The sequence below is a fragment of the Canis aureus genome, chromosome 21 (genome assembly GCF_053574225.1).
Source record: "Canis aureus isolate CA01 chromosome 21, VMU_Caureus_v.1.0, whole genome shotgun sequence".
Taxonomy (NCBI): Eukaryota; Metazoa; Chordata; class Mammalia; order Carnivora; family Canidae; genus Canis; species Canis aureus.
In genome coordinates, this window is record NC_135631.1 from 29,948,148 (window position 1) to 29,966,548 (window position 18,401).

Here is an 18,401-nt window from a genome sequence, read left to right on the forward strand (position 1 = left end):
ACGACGGTTAACTTTTTAAAATCCTAATTACTCCCTCGTAATGACATAATCCTTGAAAAAGTAGTAATCATTTTTAAATATCTGAAGTTTAAGAAAATACAACTCTGGGGAAGAAATCTTTCAGGAAAAATAAATGTTAGCAATTTCTACAAAAACAAACAAAAAGGTCAAACCTATTTTATTAATATATTAAAACCATATTTAGAGCAAATTTTCTTTTGGGGGAAGTTTTCAGTAAATTCAACACATATTTGATTTTAGGAAGGCATTGAATAGACTAAAAAGATAGTAACATGTATGAGGAATTTGAGTCTTAAAAATATTGTATTGGATTTTTTTGCTCAAAATTTTATTGACCAATTTGGTTTTTCTTTTTGATAGTTTTTTTTTTTTTATTTTTATACTCCTTTTATTTTTGAAAAACTTAAATCATTATCGATGTAACTACATTGACCTCAAAACTGTTCCCCTTCTTGTGGCCTGGCTTGGTTTGGGCTTCTCAGGGCTAACGAACTAATGAATGAATTCATAGCTGGAAGCGTTCTGTATTAGAAGAACCTCTGCCTCTCTTAGGTTTGCGTTAATATGTTTTACCAATAGGGTACCTGAGTCACTTATTTTTCTTTTCTCTTTGCTTTCTAGATAGTTCCTCTTTCTTCAGAATCTTGTATTATGCTGACCTAGCCCCATCCAAAATTATCCAAACAAAAAAATGTGTTGTCTCCTTTTTTTTCCCTTTTTCTTCTTTTTTAAGATTTTTTTTTCCTTTGCAGAGTAAATACCTTTTACTTAGAGCAAATTAATAATCCTCATATAGTCGGAGCCTTTTTATTGAGACCACTGTGGTACATTTGAGGCCCATTATGATGCAGCTTTGGGTCGAACAGTCTTGTAAACTATCCCAAGTAAACACGTGATAACAAAGGTGGGAGTCCCACCCGGATCCCAGCAGTGCTGACGCCCCTGTTGATTCTCGGTGGTCTCTGATAACAGAGGGGCCGAGGGCTACGTGTGTTTCCTGGGGGAGGCAGGGATCTGCGGTGGCCTTCTCCAAAATCAAAGTGAAGGTTCTCGGGTTTATGTTGCTCTGTGTATATGTTTATGAGCTGTGTCTTTTCCCCCAAAACCATCTGAGAGGACGTTTGGTCTAGTCTAGTTTATGGTTTTACAAAAAAAAATAGTTGAATCCAGATCAACTGGCTATTAATCAGTGAGTGATATGTTTTCATTGATTATCTGGCTAAAATCGATTGTTACATCCTCCCTCTCCCTATGCAGAAGTTGAATCAACACTTGATATCTTCAATCATGTATTCAATAGAAGATCCTTCTGGATGATGAGTCAGATGTTAGATGTAAATGAGGAGAACTTATTTGTTAATGTTGATCGTTGAGTTCTATAGGTCTGTGGATTTTTAAAGTGATCCTCAAGGGTCAGAGTAATGTACCTAGGATTTTAAATACAATTAATCCTCATTAGTTTCCTACTAAGAACAGCAACAAAGATGATAAACCTTAGTGGGGAGTAACCAAGCAATGTTTTTGCTATTTATATATTCATTGAATAAATATTAAAATTCCTTGAAAATATACGTGCATGGACTGACAGCTTCCTACCTCTCACCCGCAGTGCACACACACAGAAAACATCCACAAAGCATGCACACACAGGGAGAAATCTATTGCCCCGTTTACATAATCTTCCACATTTTGGTGTTTGTAGGTTGGCCTGAAGAATGAGCCAATTCCCAAGTCATCTTGTATATGCTCATTAACATGGAACCTTAGGATTTTATGGAACTAGTAGGGACGCTCAAGATCATCCAGCCCAAACTGTGCATCCTACACAAGGAAGGACTGAGGCAGAGGGAGAGACACTGTCTTGCCTGGAGTCCGCAGAGCATTAGTTGCTGGTCTAGGGCTAGAACCAGCGAGTCTAGTGAAGTCTGGCTCTGGGTAGAATAGAGACGTGATGCTGAGCTTTCCTGGGAAAGGAAAACAAGGAGAAAAAGAGAAGGTGGTGTTTTCCAGTTAGGGCTTTTTTTTTTTTTTGGAGACAGAATTATCAAAGACTAAGTATTTTTCATCCTGTCTCTGTGTCATCCAACAGAGTCGATCAGGATAGCTTTCTCTCCCATTTTTTTTTTTCATTAACTCTCCAAAAGGAGAGTAATTTAGGACCTCCCTTCCCAAGCTCAGAAATCAAACCATTTCCCCCCCCCCCACCTTCATAGAATAATACAACAAACATTTAGGAACCTTGCACCTGTGGGGCCATGTGGAGCACGCAGCCACGTATCAGCAACAGGAGGATAAATGGGACAATGTCTACGGAAACACTTGGCATCCACAGTAGCTGTTCAGTAAATTCACTGACTATCTGTAAGGACAGATTTAAATCAAGAAAGTCTTAAATAGCAATTAATGTAAAGAAAAATATATTAAATTTAACGAAAGCTCCAAACGAATGGCCGTGGCACTGGAAGAAAGAGACGCTTAGCCTGACGGGGTTCACACGTGTGAGCTGCGCTTCGCAGGTTGACGAGGGTCTTGGTGGGCAGTGAGCGCAGGCGCGTGGGCCGTGGGACGCGCACAGGACAGGTGTGCGGCGGCAGGTGCAGGGTGCGCAGAGCTGGCGGGAGATGCTTTGCGGCGGCAGCCGGGGCTGCAGCGACGGGGAGGGAAAGGGCCTCCCGGAGGTGGCAAGGGCCCCGCTGCAGGGAGGTGGGTGCTGAGCAAAGGACTTTGCTGTTTCCAGGGCGTCGCGAAGCCGCGAGGGCTCTGCACGGGGGCGCCGAGCTCTGGTGCTGAGACTGGAGGGGGCCTGGGAGAGCCCCTGAGGGAGCGGGGCCAGGTGCGCGGGTCCTTAGGCGAGGCCGTTCTTCATTGCTCGAGGGCAGGGAGGCGCTGCCACCGTGCTCCCTAGAAAGACAGGCGTGCCGGGGTCCGAGCCACCGCAGGGCCCGCGGGCCGCGGGGCCAGGGGTGCAGCCGCAGGCTGGGCCCGTCCGCTCCTCCTGGGCTGCGGGCGCACAGCGCAGCACCTGCTCCCGGGCCCGGCGGCCACGCAGCTGCGCCCCATGTGCCCCGCCTGGAAGCCCCACGTGCCCCACCTGGAAGCCCCTCCGACGCCCCCCTGGAAGCCCCACGTGCCCCACCTGGAAGCCCCTCTGAACCCTCACCTATAAGCCCTCCGACGCCCCACCTGGAAGCCCCTCCGACGGGAGCTCCTGAGTCTCGGTTTCCACCACCTGTTTACTGAGCCATCCCTTTCCTGAGCTGCGGCCTTTCTCCCCTCCAACCTTGAGCTTACAGGAGGTGACACGTCTCCCCAACCTGACCCCTGCCCACCCCGCGGCTCCCCTCCCTTGGGGCTCCGTGGGCCCGCCGCTTTCTGCTTCTGCTCCTCTGTCCTCACGTCACTGGGCCTGAGGAGCCCCCTGCTTCTGCTGCCTGCGGCTGCCTCGGTGTCACAGTGGGGGCTGCCCAGTCAGCCGAGGGAAGCCCCTTCTGCAGGTGTAGACAAGACGCAGCCAGACCCCAGGATGACGTGGGGCATCAGGGCACCGGCCATGTGTCCGTGTGTGGAGGGGACCCCGGGGTCATGTCGACACGTGGGCCTGACGGTGTAGGCCTCTCGGGTAGCAAGGTACTTCGGGGCAAGGGCCCTAAGCCGGCTGTTGAAAGACTGCGTCTGCCGTCTCACATCACTTTAGGAATTTGATCGTGGTTTAGGAATTAAACAGAATCCTTTTGTTAGTAAATAGCACATACAGTCTCATTTCATTTTTATGATATGATTCCTATCTGCTCAACTATCCATCTACTCACTGATTCTTATACCTGGATATCTGGATAAAATTCTCTGGGATGATATTCACCTACTGGTAATGATGGTTATTTCTAGATGGTAGGACTTGGTGTGATTTTGTTTAACTTCCTTTTTGGGGCGGGGGTGCGGCCTGGTGGCTCAGCGGTTGAGTGCCTCCCTTCAGCTCAGGATGTGACCCTGGAGTCCCGGGATCCAGACCCATATCGGGCTCCCTGCATGGAGCCTGCTTCTCCCTCTGCCTGTGTCTCTGCCTCTCTCTGTGTCTCTCATGAATAGATAAATAAAATCTTAAAAAAAATAAACTTCCTTTTTTGATGCTTTCATGCATTGTTTAAATTCCTAATAGGAAATCAGAATAACAGAATGGAAGGAACGTTGGCTCAGATCACAATAACCCTTATGTGTCCCTTACTACCTAATCTCTTTCTGTTTATTTTTTTCACCATATAAAAACCAAGATTTTAAAAGCCCCATCCAGCTCCCCAAATCTATTATCATAACTCTCTTTCTTTATATAAAAATCACTTTATGGTTCTTGCTTTTAAAGATGGAATATGCTTTTTAAAAATAGTTGGTGGTTTGGGGACACCTGGGTGGCTCAGCAGGTTAAGTGTCTGACTCTTGATGTTGGCTCAGGTCATGATCTCAGGGTTGTGAGACTGAGCCCCACATTGGGCTCTGTGCTGGGAGTGGAGCCTGCCTTTAATATTCTCTCTCTCTCTTTTCCTCTGCTGTCTCCCCCACCCCCAAAAATAAAAAATAAATAAAAAATAAAAATAGTTTGTGGTTTTAAATATTTCCTAGGCATATATAAATAGAATAATAGATGGATGAATGGATGGATGGAGATAGACACCAAAGATACTATTCCTCTCGTACAAAATGAGATCATATGACTGTTTTAAACAGAGTTATTACATTTAATTTTACCTAGATTAAAAGAAGAAAAGAAATAAAATAAATTACTAAACTCCAAATGAAGCATTCATTTTTCACGGGAAATATCATTTCTTAAAATATCCCTTCTAAGGCCAAGAAGAAATTATGAAGTACTTCAACATGTTGCCACCATTACTTTTTACCCTACGTGATTTCATTTTAAGCAGTATTGATTTATGCCCTGCCGTGCAAGCACTTTTTCTTCTTCCCACCTCCTTTTCCCTCTTTTTGATTTTTATAGTTTTATCATTTACATTATATGTGATTGTTATTTAGCTGTGTTATTATTGTTTGTACATCATCAAGTTTTGTATCACTCTATGGCCATGATTCATAGCTGTTGTCTAGTGTTTGCTCCTTTTGTTACCATAGCTTCTCCATCCTTGAGTTCTTTATTTGAATTTATTGTTTAACAGGCCAAGTTTCACTGAAAGCATGTTTATTTCTTTCCAAATAACTCATTGGTACTGTTTCATTGAATTCTTTTATATATGTTGCCTCTATATTTGAAGGCGCATTCTATTCTTGGGTTACACCTTATTTCTAAAGAACTATGTAGTTATTTCTCCATTATCTTTTTGGCATTGAATATTATTGAGGAGATGGCTGTCAGCGTGATTATTTTTCCTTGCAAGTAATTTACATTTTCTGACTGAATGTCTGAGAAGTGTTTTCTTTATACTTGATGTTATATTTTGGTGTTGTGAGTTTTACATTCAGTATTTCTAGAACCCAGCAAATACTTTTTATTAGATTAAATTCTTCCTGGCTTTATATTATTAGCTGTAAAACCTTCGTAAGTTGCCTAATCTCTTTATGCCTCCATTTCTTGATCTGTAAAATGGAAATAATTGCAATACCTACCTCATTGAGCCTTCGGAATGATTTGAGTTAATGTGTATCAAGTGCCTAGAATAGTGCCTGGCACATAATAGGCATTATTTTCAAGGATATGACTTTTTTAAAGAAATTTTCTTGTGTTAGGTCTTTTAATACTTTTTCCCACTGTATTTATTGAGTTTGCTGATTTAAAGGTACCAATTTTATTATTATTATTATTATTATTATTATTAATCATTTTTCTCCTCTATGCCTATTGGCCTCTCTCCCTGACTTGCTTTATCTTCTCCATACTTTTCCATATGCATATATTATAATGATCTCAGTTCTTTATTCTATAACTGTCATTTATTTCCAGCTCTGTCTTTGATGTTCTTTGGTATTTTTATTTATTAATTTCTAATGGTATGTTTTGGCATCCATTTGTTTCCTTAGATCTGATTTTTTCATCTCATCCTGTTTTAGTTTTTTTTTAAGATTTTATTTATTCGTGAGAGACCCAGAGACACAGGCAGAGGGATAAGCAGGCTTCCTGTGGGGAGCCCGATGTGGGACTCAATCCCAGGACTCCGGGGTCATGACCTGAGCCAAAGGCAGACGCTCAGCTGCTGAGCCCCCCAGGCATCCCTCATTGTTTTATTATGTTGTGAACTCATGTTCTTATTAGGTTATTCTTTGTTAAACACACATGCGAAGAATTTTTTTCTTTCTTGAGTTACATTTTCCAGGCTGGTTATTTGTGTGTCTTGCTTGCTGTGTTAGTGCGTGCGTGCATGCGTATGTGTGTGTGGACCTTGCATATACTTCCATTGATGTCATTCTATTTCTTGTTATCTTGATCATGCTTTGACCCTTCCATGCATATCGTATCTTCTCTCTAGTCTTGTAGTGTGAGTGATGTCTTGCCTACCATCTCACAGTAGCGTTTATTTTTTTCCTTAGGGGCTATACTTTCAGAGCTATCTAGTTTTCCCTACAGCCCAAGATCAAGGGAGCGGAGAGGACTCGGCTAAGGCAAGCTTTGTTAGACGGTGTGGGGTCTGCTCCCTCTTTGGAGATTTTATGAGTTGTTCTATCCCGGAATTCACAGCATCTGATTTGTGGGGTGGGGGGTGTGGATCTCCTTCTGATGGATCAATGGTCTCTGGCTTCAGATCGATGCCCCATTCAGGACAGAGTACTGTGGTGGCCGTTTCTGCCAGAAGTAGCCTCCTTGGCCTCTGTTTCTCTCAAGCAGCTGCTTGCATCTGTTTCTACTACTTCCCTGTGAAGAAGAAAGAAAAATACTAGCATATCCTCAATTTACTTCTCACTTGGTTTGGAATTCTAAGTGAGAATTCTCATGATTGGCTCGACTCATCACCAGAGCTTTTAAGAAGTCAGGCTGGTTAGGAGCCTTGCCATTTTGCTGCTTGACTCTGCCTCGGAATTGATTTCTTTCTCAGCTGCTACTTTTTGAGCCTTATAGTATTGGCTGTGCCCCTCTCCTTGTTAGTTTTTACTAGAGAAATTTGTTGTTATTTCATTAGATATTGGGGAAGGAATTTCTGCGAGGTGATTCTCTCTTTTAACTCATGATCTTTCTCTGGACCTCACGCACTTCCATCTGTCTTGTTTAAATCTCTTAGGAATATTGAGGGGTTGATAGTAAAATTTAAAAAATATGGAATTATATTTAGCTACAAAATGAAGATATGCTCATTTCAACCAGTTAAAAAATACAAGGATGCATCATTACAAAGTTCATATTTTCCTTCCAGCAAGTGCCCCATTTCCATTTCTGTGAGATAACAGCTTGAGTGTGGGAGGTTATGCCTTTAAAAACACAAGCACCCTTTAGAATCAAGGTACAGTGTGAATCTATTATACCATTAATGTACACACACACATTTGGGTTTTTTTGTACAACTGGTTAATTTGGTGTGATGTTCCCTGTGGTCTCAGGAGGCGATGACTTGTGGAAGCATGTAAGCTCCTTGAGAACAGGACTTGGACACCTTCTCCCCCGCCCCCAACACACACTGCTGTGTCCTCGGCACCTACGGCAGCCCCCAGCACATAGCAGCATCAGTCCATTTTTGTTCCATAAATCAGCAAATGAATGAATAACAGGACTTAGGTATTTTTATTTTGAAAGGCATTCATACCATTTGTCTTAGTCAGCTCGAGCTGCTATAACAAAATACCATAGACTGAGTGACTTAAGTAGCCATTTATTCCTCATCGTTCCAGAGGCTAGATGTCCAAGATCAAGGTCTTGGCTAATTCTGTTCCTGGTAGGAGCCAGCTCCCTGGCTTGTAGAAGAATGCCACCTTCTCACTGTGTGCTCACATGACCTCTCCTCAGTGCATGTGCATTGAGGGAGTGAGTGCGGGTCTCTTCTTATAAGGACACTAATCCCACTGTGAAGCCCTACCTCATGACCTCATCTAAACCTGATCACCTCCCAAAAGCCTCACCTCCTTAATCACTAGGGTTTAGGGCTCCAACATGTGAACATATTGGATTTGGGGACAACACAAATATTCAACACATTACCATTTGAGAGCAGTAGGTAAAGACTGGGATATAGGAATCGCTCTAGGCTATTTGAGTTCATGTATCCCTCTAGCTCTATCATCGTGACTGTGGTCATGGTGGGCTTGTGCACCAAGAGGTAGATGGGTAGAAGCCCAGGATCTGGAAAGAGATTTGAGTCTGATCTGGGGTTTTCCCCTCTGGCCTAGTCTTTAGGTTCATTGTGTTCTAATATTCTTGTGAAAGGTCAAGATTACAGGTGTACCCCTAGAGAGGTTGTTTCATTTCAAAGATAAGACTTTCTCAAAAAAAAAAAAAAAAGACTTTCTCTTTAAAAATTTTTTTTAAAATATTTTTATTTATTTATGAGAGAGAGAGAGCATGAGGAGGAGGGAGGGGCTGAGGGCGAGGGAGAAGCAGACTCCCCACTGAGCAGGGAGCCCGATGATGCAGGGCCCCACCCCAGGACCCTGGGTGAGCCAGGCAGACGCTCAACCGACTGAGCTGCTCAGGCATCCCTCAAAGATAAGACTTCCGTCATCAAAGCCTTCAGGAAGCTGTTCTGCAGCTACTTTGAGGCTGGATGTGAGGCTGTGGAAGGCTTAGTGCCCACTCAGCTCCACTGATGGAAACTGGTATAGAAAAGTTCTCGGCATCAAGACTAGCAGAATCCTAGTTTGAGCAATGTGAGGAGGTGCAGCTACTTGACACCACTTAATAGTTTCTCCTGAGGACTTTTTTTTTAAATTTCTTGGTCCAAAGGATAGTAATATTTGAGGTATACCTCGCTATTAATCAGATTCCATGTTTCCTCTGCAGAGATAAATACACATCAATAATGAATGAAGAAAATCGTACTTTGGTGAACTTTCAAATCTTGAGTGAAAAATGCTATTAAATGTGATTTTTAAAACTACCCTTAGCAGTAAAAAACAAAACAAAACACCAAAAACTTAGGTTGTAATTTTGTTATTTGGTATGTGGCTTCCAAGCATCTTGTCCTGTTAGGGTGCTGTGTATTTTGTTGTCTTTTTAAAAACATAAAGGACTTATGTTAATTTGGGAAAAATTTCATTCCAAGTAGGAGAATGCATTCAGAAGGAGAAACAAAAAATTTGTTGGTATTCCTAAAGCACACATTTGTTGGCCAGCTTGAAGAAAGATAGTGTAAGTGATGGGTTATAGAAAGTAACTTGGAGAATTATTATTGATATTCCAAAATTTCATGGCTTAATCTTAAAAACTAAAAGCTTATTTTGTTTTTATTTTATTTTATTTTGTTTCTGGTTTTTGGTGATTGAGTTTTTGGTTTTTGGATCACATAAAATCTATGCCCCAATTATACCATACTAAGTTTTACATAAAACTTTATTTTAATATGTTATTTCTAATTTAAAAAATCCTTCAAAGAATCAGACCAATATTTTTCCATGTTTATTTTTAGCTCAGTGTTAAAGTTATATAAGAATTTAATCCAAATTTGCCTCTGAAAATGTAGACATAATCTGTTAATACAGAGTGAGACATGTAACTGATGTCCTAACCTGATAATTTCGTGACCAACAATTAAAAATTGTGATGCTGTTGGAGAAATACTTGAAATAAATGAAATAACATGAAGCTTTTGTGTTTAAAACTCATTATTATGTAACATAGGCTTATTTTGAATTGTAATATTGCAACTACATGTTTCATCCTCCTTATTAATTCCCAGATATATCTTACCTTATAATATGCACTGTACATGAAAACAATTAATATGTATTATTTAAAAATAAACCATAATTCTGAATGTTGAATTATTTCTTATTTCTCTTCTTTGAAACTACTGAGAATTTATTATATATAGTTAGATATTTATTTTGGCCTAGACTGGTTGAATTTTGTGATGCTCAAAATTTTCTGGACAAATAATCTTCAATTAAACTAGATATCCTTTATTCTGCAAAAGAGAGTAATGTTAAAATAGCATTAATGGGTTTATATGGGTAAAGGTCCACTTTATTTTGTGTTACTTTTGTTGGAATTTTGCTATTTTGTCAATATAGACCTGCCTGAAAATTGTGTACTTTAGCTTGTTTTTGTGATTTTTAACGTGCTTTTATTTTTTTAAGGGGCACAAAAGCCATTTGAAAGTGGCTACTGTTGTTAATAAAATGATGGAGTCAAAAAATTGAAACCCAAAATGGAAAAAATAGTTAAAGCTAAGGTTTCCATCACCATCCATTACCCGCACCAAATACAGGACCCTTCTTGTCATGATTCCACAAGCTCCCTGGATCCAGGATGTGCACCAGCTCACACTGCAAGAGGAATCTGGACTTTGTGTTGAATTGGGTTGTGTGAACTTCCTTCTATCTCTTAGATGTGATTTGAAAATTTCTTAAAGTTGGGAACTTTTCAGGAACATTTTAGAAGTTGCGATGCGATTTTCTATTACAAGTCAAATTACAGCTACATCCCCCACCCTGCCGCAGCCCTAGCAGGCCCTTAATTCTGCGTGTTGAGACAGAATGGAAGCTTGGTCTTCCTCAGGTCAGGTGCTCTGTCTGGGGGTGGGCTTTGCAAGAAGTTTCATGATTTGCTATTGGGAGCTGCCATATATGGAAGATTCCCAGGGAGGGCAACCCTAATACTTGGCTGGGTTTTCTGTGGTCAGAATGGTCAGGTTGTCTTGTTACAGGAAGGAACTGGGAGTCCCTGGGATTTCTGGGGACTGGAAGATTACATAGCCGCGTGAACATGGGCCTGGAATCCCTTGCCGCTTCTTACCCTGTTTCTGTCTTGGGTGGCCCATGGGACCGAAGTGGATTGAATGATTAATTTATTTTTTGGTGAGTAGTAGAAAATGCTCTGGATCTGAGGGTCATTTCTTTTTCTTTTTTTTTAAAAAAGATTTTATTTATTTATTCATGAGAGACACAGAGAGAGAGACACACACAGGCAGTGGGAGAAGCAGGCTCCATGCAGGGAGCCTATGCAGGACTCCATCCTGGGACCCCTGAGCCCAAGGCAGGTGCTTATGCACTGAGCCCCCCCAGGTGCCCCTCTGGGGGTCATTTCAGGGGGTAACTGGCTGTGTCCTCTAGAGCAGCTTGTTAAACCTCTTTGTCTTTATTTTGTCTTTTATAAAATACGGACCGTAATAATTGCCTCTGGATACCATAGTAGTGGCTTTGAAATCTAACAAAGCAGAGCATGTTGGAGGGTATGAAGCACTATGTAAATATGAGGTGCTCATTCTCCTGTCATAATTACAGGCCCCTCTGGAGAAACTGGGTGCCACGGGCCTTGCACCCCGAGGTGTGTGCAGGCACATGTTCTTTGCAGACTGTGTCGCCCCGCAGCGGCCCAGGGGGCAGGTGGCCTTCAGGTTGTCTTTGCTGTTGGGAGATGGCCAGGGACCCGTGTGCCCCAGTGTGCCTCGGAGGCTGCCGGCAACACTGGGCAGGACCCAGGTCGGGAGGGGCCGCGACATCGAGGCCTGGGCCTGCCCCGGGCACCTCCGAACCCCTCGAGGGAGCAGGGCCTACTGCTTGTCAGCATCCCAGGAAGGCCGCTCTCCGAGTCCTACTTTTCTGCTTTAAGATTTTGTTTGTTTGGGAGAGAGCCGGCCTTGAGGGGCAGGGCCGAGGTGGGGGCGCAGGCTCGGGGGCTCACACGGCGCGGCCGCCCCGCTGAGGGCAGGCGCTGCCCTCGCCCGCCCGGCCAGATGGCGCCCACCGGCCGCGACAGTCCGAGCGCGGGTCTGCAGCCCGGGGGCCCGCAGGCAGGAGGCCCGTCGTCGCGGCCCGGGGCGGCCGAGGCCGGTGCAGCCTGTGGCTCCGGCTGGAGGGCCGCGGGGACGGTTGGGTCCCTGCGGCTCGTGAGGGCGGCCGGCCCCTCCCCAGCCTGTACCCCGCCGTCGCGCCTGGGCACAGGACTTGGGGCTCCGGGGGCAGCGCCGCTCAGCCCGAGGAGCGCAGCGCCCTGCCGGGGACACCAGGACGCGGGCTGCGAGACGCCCATGCGAGGCCCCGCAGTGGGCACATCCTTCCCGCACTGAGTCTAGTCAACATCTCCCCGCCGGGGCCCCATAGAAGGACCTGCAGATACGGGCCTTCCTCGCGCTGCACCGTCCGGAGTGGCTGCGCTGCGCGACCCTGGGAACCTTACCAGGCGTCTCCAGGCCGCGCTTTCAGGATCTGTACCGGCAGGACTGCGACAGGCCCTACGCGACGGGCCCTACGGCGGACCATTGCTCGCAGGTTCAGTGAATTGCTGTGTAAAGCGCTTGGCTCAGAAAGGAGCACGTCCAACGCCTAGTAGTTATTCACGTGCTGTTATGATATCCAGAGACTTTGCTTCATTATAGAAAAGTGATCTCAAATCCCAAGGTGCGTTGCTTCCTTCTGTGAATGTTCTGACTGTGAGAACCCAGGGGATCAGAAGACAGAGACGAGGAAGGGTGACGGGTGTGCGGGCATACGCGCCGGGGTGCGCGTGTGCATGTGTGTGTGCATGTGTGTGCGTGTGTGTCTGTGGCCCCACCTGGTGCGACAGTCCTGAGAACTATGAAGGAAACCAGACAAGTTTCCGACAAGACAGGAATAGATGTCGCAGGTTATTCCCCAAGGCTCAAGCAGTGTATTCATGTCAAGGCCCTTCAAGCTCTGATTCAGAGCCCTTGTGCTTTAATTTGAACTCTAATCACTTTTTTTCTTGAACAAGCATTTTACTCATTCCTTGGTACGTGCCAGACATGGGTCCAAGTGCCTTACAAATAGTAACTTCCTTGCTTGTAGGAGGCAGGTGTGAGAAGACACCCACTTCACAGATGTGGAAACTGGGGAGCAATAGTACAAAAATCAATGGGTGTGTAAAATACTCTGAAAAGTGGGAAGCTGTCAGAGCCTGCACATTTGCGCAGTCCTGTAGACCTCCTCAGTGACTTTCAGGAGTGTTTCTTTTGTAAGTGACTCTAAACCTTCACAGTCCAGTCCCCAGCCTGCGTCAGATTAGAAGCCATGGGCCACAGGTCGGGGTGAGGCTTGAGACACGGACGACAAGCCGGAGGAGCTGGTTGTGAGATAGTAGAAGCACCGTACAGTGCAGGCCTGAGAACTCAGGGGCACACTCAGCCCAGGACGTGCCCACAGTTCTCTGCTGGGCCGGGCCGGGTGGCCCGGGTCGGGCTGACGACTGCACCGTCAGGACGTGAGGCAACGTTCCTCTGAGGATGCCCAGGAGCACATGCTCTCTTTTCAACTTGTCAACAGGTCTTTTTTTTTTTTTTTTTTACTTTAGATACAATTGACACAGACCATCACATCAGTTTCAGGTGCACAAGATGGCCACAGAAATCCGGTTGACACACGTCACCACACACACTTCTACATTGTTTTTTTCTTACGATGAGAACTTTTAAGATCGACCCTCTTAGCAACTTCTAGACGCACGATTAGTACCAGTAGCTGCGGTCGCCCTGCTGCACAGAGTCCCCCAGGACACATTCTATGAATAGGGGTTTGTACCTCATCACGGCCCTCCTGTTTGCCCCCCAACCCCGCACCCCTACGTCTGTTTCTGTAGGTTGCTTTCCTTTGTTTCTGGGTTTTGTTTTTGTTTTAGCTTCCACATGTGAGACCATGTGATATTTGTCTTTCTCTGTCTGACTTACTTCCCTTAGCATAGTGCTCTCTGGGTCCATCCACGTCATCTCAATGGCAAGATTTCCTTCCTTTTTATGGCTGAGTAATGGCCCATTGTGTAGATACCTAAGTGTGCATATATGAATATGTCACATTTTTTTAATGCGTTCATCCATCAGTGGACATTTAGGTGGTTTCCAGGCCTTAACCATTGTAAATAATGTTGCAATGAACATGGGGATGCAGATATCTTTTTGAATTAGTGTTTTTGTTTCCTTAAAAAAAAAAAACAGAGAAGTGGAATTGCTGGATTAAATGGTAGTTCTATTTTTAATTTTCTGAGGAATGTCCATATTGTTTTCCACAGTGACTACACCAATTCACATTCCCACCAACAATGCACGTGTTCCCTTTTCTCCATATCCTTGCCGACACTTGTTATTTCTTCCCTGTTTGATAATCACCATTCTAACAGCTGTGATGTGACATCTCATTGTGGTTTTGATTTCCATTTCCCTGATGATTAGTGATGTTGAGCAGTTTTTCATGTACCTGTGGGCCATCTGTATGTCTTCTTTGGAGAAATGTCTATACAGATCCTCTGCCCATTTTTTAATTGGGTTGTTTGTTATTTTGCTATTGAATTGTATGGCATTTGCATTTTGAAAAAAATTAAAGTAAAATTTTCTTAACTTAAAGAAAAAAGTCATAGGAAGTACACTTAATCAAAAAGAAGACAAGACACCCATCATCCTACTGCTCAGAGATAGCATCTTAGCGTGTGCCTCTGTGTAGAGTTTTATTTGTTTTATAAAAACAGGCTCATTAACCAATCTATTGTTGTTGGAAAGTTTCTAAACTTAAAAATTTATTTTTGGCCATTACAGGCAATTCAGCAATGAAAATATCTGTAGCTAAATTTTATGAATATCCCTAATTATTTCTTTGGCTAACTTAATGACCAAATTACTTTTCAGAAAAGTTGTTTCAAGTAGGAAAGCACTTTGGAAGGCCTTCTGTTAAAAGCACTTGACATGAGAGCCCAGCAAGGGGAATAAGGAGAGGAAGGGGAGCTGCAGAAATGGAGTCGACTTCGGCTAATGGGGAAAGCCCTTCTGTGGGGGAGAATCCCATTTCCACATGAAGCCAGAACTTCCAGAGGACAGTCTTGCTGTTTTCTGAGGCCTCAAAGAGCAGGTTTTGTGTGTAGTTCCCTTTCTCTGCCTGCCCCACACACAATGTGTAGGAATTATAAGAGTAGTGGATTGGAGTTAAAAGCCCAGATTGACACTCTGTCTCTCTGCTGCATGCTGTGTGATATTGGGAATATTATGGCTCTTCTGAGTCACACCTTCCTCATCAGTAATGTGGAAATAAAAGAATCTGCCTCGTAGGGGCTCTTGGCGTGTTAGAATCTCAGAATAGAGGTAACATATGTGCGTTCCTTTTTTAGAACAATGAAAACCTTTTCATGTGTAAGGTACGACGAATATCATTCGGTGTACACAATCTCCTGCACACCCTGCACCCCTGGTCAAGGAAGAAGACCCCCGGCCTGGCCAGGAGGCAAGTGTTCCAATCCTGAACTGCTGGTACCTAGCCCTGAGGGTTTAAGCGCGTCCTTCTCTCTTTCTGGAACTATTTGTAAAATGGAGGGTGGAGCCACATGGCTGCCATCAGCAAGATTTTGATACGATCCTTAATGGCAACTCCGAGATGGGCCCACAATAACACCATTAGTCCCATAAAGAAAACAAGATCCAGCAAAGTTAAATCCACTACCTATGGTTGCATAGTTCATGTTTTCATCTGCTCCTTTTTGCAACGCTGGTAGCAAGAGTTCGTGATTCCTAATTGTTACTAGAAAGAACCATTTGGATTATGTTTTTTCTACCTCTTTCCCATAGAAGATTCCTTTTTTGAAGTATTTTTCTCTTTTAGCCAATTGATTGCTCGATTATTGTTGGCTAGGTTGATTCAGATATAAAGGAATTTTTAAAAAATACATATGGTGTCACAGGTACCCAGCATGAAACTGAAGTCCTTGCTACATGAGGAAATCTTTGAGATCAGGGACGTCTCGTCTTATGCGTTTCCCTACCCCCAGCATCTGACATAATGTTTGGCAAATAATTGATGATTAATGACTATTGTTGTTAAAGATGAAGTGGGGAGCACACAGGGATGCAGATGCAGTGTGAGGGGTCTGATGTCTAGGCAAGTCTTGGTTTCAGCAGGAGCCTTAAGAAGCACTTAGAAGACACAGGAACTTAGGAGGAAGCCTGGTGGAGGCAGAAAACGTTGAAGCTGTGGCTCGGGCCCTGACTAGCCGAGGGGCCTGCACCTCAGTCTCTCACTAGAAAATGGAAATGGTGATGCCGACTTCGCTGCCCTGGTTACAGAGGGCGCTGGCCTGTGGCTCGGCACCGGGGCTCCTGTCGAAGCAGATACGCAGGATGCTTCCTGGGGACCAGGAGCGGCAGGGGAAATCTAGAAACTTTTGTTCTTGGGCATCTTTAAATCAGTGCCGCCAACAGAGCGGTCTTTTCTCCTGTTTGCCGGGCGGCAAGATGCGTGCTGGGCCTGCAAGAGAGCGGTGCGGCCCTCGTCCCCGCGCAGGGCCCACCCGGGAATACAGGCCTTCTGGAGGAACACGGTGTTGTTCCTCCTGTGGGCACACTTTTAGCACTTCCGAGATTGCCACTTGGCAGACAATGAGCACATTTTCTTGGAAATTCATTAGGGAAGTCCAGTGTTCCAAGGCTTTGAAATTTGGTCCTTCCTAAAACCTGGTGTATTTGATTTTCTGTTATCCGCACAGCGCCTGCCTATTTGATTGGCGGCGTGTGTGCTCGTGGGTCCAGTGGGTCTCCTTCCTGACACCAAAAATAACTCCCCCAAACCCCTTTGAAATCTCTAATTGAATTGCTCAGGGAACGCAAGTTTCTTTAATATCATTTTTTAAAAAGAGCAACAGCAGCAAAGAAAACAGTGCCAGGGAGATAAACCTACTTTAGAAATATGTAGATGGGATCCCAAATATTTCGTATTATCCTCTGCTTTCAAATTATTCATCCCATAGGAGTAATCTCATTAACTAATAGGCAAAATTTACCCATCCTTCCAGGTCCAGCTCAGATGACACTTTTTTTTATGAAGCCCTCCTTTCCCCGATTTCAGATTGGTCGATGAGTTCTTGCTCAGGGCCAATTTTGTGGCAGCTCAGTGACATTAATTTGTTTAATAAGTGGATAAAATATCGCAATTAAGAATGTACTGTATGAAATGTATGTTTAAGAGTTGCTAGTGGTTTTATGGTTATTATTTTTTAATCCATCAGAACTGCAGACTCCCAGGGACGGTGTGGGGCCTCACTGATCCTGGGCTAGCACAGATACAGATCTCCCGGCCACCCAGCAGCTCCACTCAGGAGCAGGTGACAGTGGGGCTGTGGCCACAACTTGCCTTTGCTGCCAACAGATTTCTCGAAAATATCTGATTTGGGGATAATTAGTTTTTTCAAGTTTTTATTTTAATCACTGATGCTTATCATGACAAGTGTACTCCTTAATCCCCATCACCTATTTCACCCAACACCCCCCGCCCACCCCCAGCCCCTCTGGTAACTCTCAGTTTGTTCTCTATGGTTAAAAGTCTGTTACCTGGTTTGTCTCTCTCTCTCTCTTTTTCCCCTTTGCTCATTTGCTCATTTGTTTTGTTTCTTAAATTCCACATATGAGTGAAATCATACGGTATTTGTCTTTCTCTGACTGACTTATTTCGCTGAGCATAATATCCTCTAGCTCCAGCCACATCATTGCAAATGGCAAGATTTCTTTCCATTTTACAGCTGAATAATATTCCCACATATATGTATATACACCACTTCTTCTTTATCTGTGCATCTACCTGTGGGCACGAGCGGCTTCCACATCTCAGCTATTGTAAATAATGCTGCTGTAAACATGGGGGGCGTGTATCCTTTTGAACTACTATTTTTGTGTTCTTTGGGTAAATACCCAGTAGGGAGATCGGTGGATCACAGGGTAGCTCTATTTTTAACTTTTTGAGGAACCTCCATACTGTGGCTGCACCAGTTTATGCACTACTCCCCCCAATAGTGCACAAGTGGTCTTTTTCCTTCCCATCCTCCCTAAAACCTATTGTGCTGTTGATTTTAGCCATTCTGATGGGGGTGGGGGAGGTGGGGGGGTGATATCTCACTGTGGTTTTGATTTGCGTTTCCCTGATGATAAGTGATGATGAGCATCTCTTCGTGTGTCTGTTGGCCATCTGGATGCCTTCTTTGGAGAAATGTCTGTTCATGTCTTCTCCCAGTTTTTAATTGAATTTCTTATGTTTCAGGCATTGAGTTGTGTAAGTTCTTTATATATTTTGGATACTAACCCTTTATCAGATATGTCATTTGCAAAAACCTTCTCCAGTTCTGTAGGTTGCCTTTTAGTTTTGTTGCTTCCATCACTGCAGAAGCTTTTTATTTTAATGTAGTCCCAATAGCTTATTTTCGCTTTTGTTTCCCCTGCCTCTGGGGACATATCCAGAAAAAAGTTGCTCTGGCTGCCTATGCTCTCTTCTAGGATTTTTATGGTTTCAGTCTCATATTTAGGTTTTTAATCCACTTT